Source organism: Cavia porcellus, unplaced genomic scaffold (assembly GCF_034190915.1).
Source record: "Cavia porcellus strain 051 isolate PalLab524CR breed Dunkin Hartley unplaced genomic scaffold, mCavPor4.1 scaffold_14, whole genome shotgun sequence".
NCBI classification, from domain to species: Eukaryota; Metazoa; Chordata; class Mammalia; order Rodentia; family Caviidae; genus Cavia; species Cavia porcellus.
In genome coordinates, this window is record NW_026947497.1 from 60,708,387 (window position 1) to 60,714,475 (window position 6,089).

The following is a 6,089-nucleotide window of genomic DNA, read 5'->3' on the forward strand; positions in this document are numbered from 1 at the left end:
ATCAAGCTCTGAGTTCAGTTTTAAAAACAAATTGCATAAATGGAACATGTGTGGAAAGATGCTTCAAATGCAAAAGATTTCAGTATTTCAGAACAGGCCCCATGGAACAAACACAACCCGGAAGGTAGATGAGGACTCATTGGAATAAGGCAACAAAACAAGACGTTCCAATCCCTGTATTAACCTTTTATATCACACGAAGAACCCGAGCGTCACTGGTACTACATGAATATGCTCCACCACAGCACAGCTGTATGGTTTAGATAAATATGCACCAGGATACATGTGTAAAATGATTTACCAGGAAGATTGCAAATTAAACTCTTTAGAAATTTTTATTCAGGAGAGCAAGTTTGGGATAAACCTGTTGGATGATGGGGTTATTAAAACCAGCTGAGAAGTGAACCCCAGAGCTCTGTGAATTCACGTCTCCTAGATGACAAATCACCACCACGTGAAGTGGCTGAAAGCGCCCACCGTGTCTTATTGTTCAGGACCTTCTGGACAACGGCCCCAGGACTGACAGCTTGAGAAAAGGGTCCTGGAAACTGGGGACACCAACAGGGGTGGGAGAGAGGCAGCTTGGTTTGTGATACCAAAAAAATGTGTGTGGGAAGAGGTGTAGACAGGCACTACCTTGATCAGCTATATTTTACCTCCTGATCCAAATCACTGTGAAAGGACAGACATTTTGAGTGGATGATTCCTTCAGAACCAGGAATTAAGGCACTTTCTCCTTTCCCTAATTGATACTATAATCACAGAGCTATATGATTTCAGGTTTCCATATGGCAATGACACAGGCCAGTACTGAAATTACTGGAAAATTCCAGCAGAGACAATACATTTCATACTTGTCAACTTTTCGGGTTTTTATTTTTAAAATTGACTATCTCTCTCTCTCTCTCTATCTCTCTCTCTGTAATTTAAAGAAAAACAACATGGTTCTTGTTTCTTTTCTCTCCTAACCCAAATTCTATAATCATAAATTCAAAATAGTAGCAGATTTGAAAATAGTTTATAAAAAACTTTAATATAAACAAAAATAAGATGAAATAAAAAGCATGAGCAAGGGCATGAAAAACCCAAAGGCCTCTTGAAGAGCATGGTGACTGGGTCATCACTTGTCCCCACAGGGGGCTTCTGTGGAACAAAACACATCCTAACAAAACCCACGCCATGCAGAGCCCCTACCAGGTATAACTGGAGCCCTATCCTGCTGGAACAATTCTGTATCTCCTAGAACTAAAATTTCTGCAAAGTTACATCTAACTGTAAACATTTTTGCACTGCATGGGAACTAATCTATTTTATTATAAGACAGAATTAAATATTAAGGTCATCCAATAGAATAAATTTAAATAAGCAATCACCTTGAAAAATTGATTTATCTCCCCTCTCTTTCTTTCCCTCCCCTCCCCAAACAAATAAAACAAACAAACAAAACATTCTAGGCTGCAATGCAAACAAAGGTCATTTCTTTCAGAGCATTCCTAGGAGCAAAATCAGAAACGACTACATCCTTAACTCTAAGAGAATTGTTAAGCCGAGTAGCTTTTAAAAATCAATCTGTATGTTCCTCCACTTTTCCCCGCCCAAAGTTATTTTCCACTGAGCAGCAGAAAGTAGAAAACGGACACTTGCTCTGTGACCTCTGCAGACCCTACGCCTTGTGTGTCAGGCACACACTTCTGACACAAGCAGCCAAGGCTCCGCATGACACTCGACTTGAGAGCAGGTAGGACAAAAGCCTTCCTTCCACACCAGCAGAGAGGGCCCGCTAGATCCCTATCCTTCTTTGCAAGATGTCTGGTTTTTAAAAGTATTAATTCAGCGCTTATTTTTCTTCTTAGCTAGACATACAGACACATTTAACTTCTCTTCTAAAACCAAGAGAGTTCTTAAATATTACAAACTATCTTTAATTTTAAAAATACATCCATAGCTGGTCTGTTTATCTCCCAGCTGAGTCACGGCATATGCCCCTTACATATATGGGAGCCATCCCCACCTGCCACACACAGCCTCATGCCATGCACGCCCGCTGGAACCCCAGGACTCTGCCCATGTCCTCCACGAAACCCTTTGGGACGGCTTGGTGGGGGACGGGGAAAGGGACCAAGGAGGATTTTCATTCATTTATTTTTTAATAGTCGGTGTATTTACCAAACAGGACATTTTGCTCTGTGTTTTGTTGTGTCTGAGGGGTCATAATTGTGTTTAGACTTTGTGTGGCGTGGGTCAGTTCTCAACAGCAGCACCTGCAGCACATTAATTTTTTGTAGCACATTAATTATCTTATAGCTTCTACTTAGGTTACAGCTGTTGCTATTGTAATATTTTTATCACCACTGTATACAACAGGTTATGGCAATAATAGAAATACCTCCTTTTCTGGGGGGCTTTCCCCTGTCGTTTCCATTTTTCTGTGTCAGAAGGGAAGACTGAAATAAATACAGGCACATCAAGCCCCATCAGCGAACTATAACATTCTATTCCTGAACTGATTTGTAAGAGAAAGGGTAACTGAAATTAACAGAGAATCACCCCACACAAAGATGGCGCGTGCAGAATTTGTGAAAGCGAGAAGGAAGGCGAAGGACCAGCCAGAGAGGACGGAGCACCGCGGAGCAGGGCGGTGAGCGTTTGCGTGGGGGCGGGGAGATGCTGCAGTTTCCACGAAAGAATAAGGTGGGGGAAAAGGCGTACAAAGAGTAGGTTTTTCATTGTTTGTAAAATATAAACACAGATGAATTCTGTCTTTGGTTTGTTCATGCCTTTCACTCTGCACAGCAGGGATGTTCTTAAGAAGTTGCCCTCTGCGAAATTTCTCTAAATGGGAACCGTGGACCCTGCATGATGGGATTATAATCACATCAGCCACTCCTTTAACATAATTTTTTGTTTGGGGTCCAGAAAGATTCTCCGTTTTTCATATACAGAAAGCAACAGACATGTTCATGTCGATAAACTGAGGGTTTGCATTCCCCCATAGCCTAGTGCAAGCTAAAACAAAAACCAGTGATACTACATCCACAGATCTCAATGGATTCAAAAACAATACTAAAATTTTTAGCTGACAAGAACATGTCTGCTGCCTGCAGTCCCTGCAATAGCTCACCATGTTGCCTACTAACCGAAAGATCAAAAATTATCGATTTCATGGCGCTGTGTGCTCAGGAAAGAAAAGCTACCTTAAAATTTGCATTGTTTAAGAAATCAGTTAAAAGAAAAGAATCATTTTTCCCCCTGAACACTTTAGATGTGAAAAAGGCTAGTTTTAATCTGACTCATGAGTTACTATAATTCTATGATTTTTAGCAGCTGGAGTCCAGAAATGATTGTTTTCGATGAATTTAGGATTTTGCCGCAGTATATATCTGCAGTCCCAGAATCCTTCAGGAAGCTAATCCTTCTTGCAGTGGGGACGCCTTTAACCTTCTAGTGAATGAAATATCTGCGACCATTTTGAAATTTTTAAGAGGGGTTGTGAGTGTGTGTGTGTGTGTGTATGTGTGTGTGTGCACACGCGTAGGGCAGGGGCTACGTCCCTACAGCAGTTTCTCGGCACTGCAGCGCTAGTGCTCTCAGCTCTTAGAAACATTGAGAAACATCTACCTTTATGTTCTCTGAACACCGCGGATGGTCTCCACCACTTCTCCGTCCACATTGTGTAGAAGCCATCGAAACATCCTTCCTTAGCAGGGCAAACAGCGAAGTCCTGCACTCCAAGCATGAAGAGTGTCCCGACATAACCAAAGGGACCCAAAGCCATGGCCACCACCATGGCCACCGCCTCCGCCACCTCCCCTGCCCCTCCCTCACTGGCAAAGCACATCAGCTGCCAGCTTCCAGCGTGGCTGTTCGCGGAACACGCTCAGTGGGCTCCTCGATTACTTCTCTGTGTGAGAATAGCCAACCGTGTGGGCTGACAGAAGTATTTACACGACTCAGCCTGTTCAGCTGGAAAGAAATCAAAAGATAACACTGAACCCTGAGATGATGTATTGTAAATCAGAGAGTATCAGTCCATAAATAGCCCACTCGATGAACTGCTAAATGAAAAGCTGATGCTGATTTTTGTCCGGGACTTGCACACTGTCACACAGAAATGTTTTTAATGTCTTCTCCAAAAGCCAGGAGCCGCTGATATCTGAAGCAGGGTTTTGTGGTACCTTTCTAATGCAAAGGGATGCTTCCTAAGGGCATTCCGTGTAGAGTCCACAGCCGACCACGCCCTAGCCTCACAGCTTGTTTTCTCTTTCTGCTTCTTTTCAGGTAGGGTTGATTCAGTCACAATCTTACATTACACCCAGCCACTGAGTCAGGAGTCAGCCATCCGTTCTTCTCTGTCTAAAAGAAGTTCTTTGTGGTGGGTACTCAGCATATGTCTAATGAATGGATTTGATAGAGCAAGTGGCCCAACAGGGACCAGACTACCTTCATAATACTGGCTTAATATTTTTGCCCAAAGTGCAAAAACAAGCTGGGAATTTATTTATGTGCCTCGCTAAAGGTAATTCAAAAGTATGCGATGCAGCGAAGGGAGCTTTCTGTTCAGGTTCTGTGCCACCATGTCACTGATCTCAGTGTGCCAAGGGCTGGTATCACAAGCACTGTCTTCTCCTTTCAACTAGCTGCAGACACTTCAGGTTTCTAGGAACACAGTCTAAAATCTAGATATTTATCTGCTGTCACTTCACAAATGAATCAATTTACATCAAACCCACTGAGCTGGCTCTAGAAGACAAAGTGTTTTTCTTAAAATGAAATGTATTATTGACCAAGGGCAACATTTTAAATATTTAGCTTTATAAAATCACTTTTTCTACTCATTATTTTGATGCTGTATGTCTTTGTGTATACAGTCTGCCATTTCTTTTTGATTTAACAGTAGTATTTGTCTTAATTTTCGACATTGTCCAGCTCGCATCCTGGTGAGACAATTGGAATAAATTTGTTTTATGAGATAAGAAAATAAAAACTCTGAGAATTTGTTAAATTTTAATTTTTTTCATGCTACTCACTAATTCTTCAGTACATTTATATTTGATGGGGAAAACAGCATGATGCACTGTTGCAAATTTTATATTTTCTTTAACAATTTTTTGCTTAAAATTTAAATTCTATGTTTAAATGAAAATATCTAAATTATAGAAAATGCTTTATTTTGGCACCTGAATAAAGATCACAAATATCAATGTGCTTTTATCCCTTAGATGTTCTAATAGTACAGACATTTCTTAGCCAATCTTACAGCGTGTCATGTTCAGCAAAAATTCCCTGAACACAGAGAAAATACGCATCTGTTTAAGGAAAAAAACAAAAAAATCCTTCCTAAAAGTGTAAATCGGTTGTCTAATATTAAACGCCTGACTTTATAATACACTGTACATTCTTTAAATATATACATATGACATTTAAAGTTGGGATCCGTACCTCCTGGAAAGGCCATTTCACTTTTAAGTTTATTTCAGAAATACTGCCTTGATATAACAGTTTTTATTCAGTCTGTTTGAATTGGGACCGGCCAAGTTAACCGCGATCAGCAGCTGCTCTTGGTTCTGCAGAAACAAGCAGCAAAGACACACAGATGAGGGCACCCCAGGCCGCCGTTCTGCCTGGCTACCCGCACACCGAGCGGGTGGCCCCACTGCGGACGGCGGTGGGCCGCGCTGTGCACCGCAAACTCGGTGTACGGCGGAAAAGTCAGTCCTTCGGCGCCCCGTGGGCTGCGCCGCCCATTGTTCTGGAGGAGAAACACGCGCGGAGGCATGCGGGGGAGGTGGGCCCCGCCGACCCGAGAGGGGAGGCTCCGGGACCGCTCGCCTTCGAGCCCCAGAAAACACTGGCCCTGGTCCCGAGCACACGAGGTGGCCCACGGACTCGGGCCGGCGTGGCCCACGCAGGGCCACGTCTTGCACCCGAGCGCGCTGCGAGGCCGGGGCAGGGCCTCCAAGGGTCAGGGGCGCGGCTAGCGCCACCCGCGGAGACCGTGCGGGGCGCGACCTGTGGAGCGCAGCGTTCCCACGCGGGAGCCAACGCGGCGTGGCAGGCGGGAGCGGGGCTCAGGGCCGCACCTCCCTGGC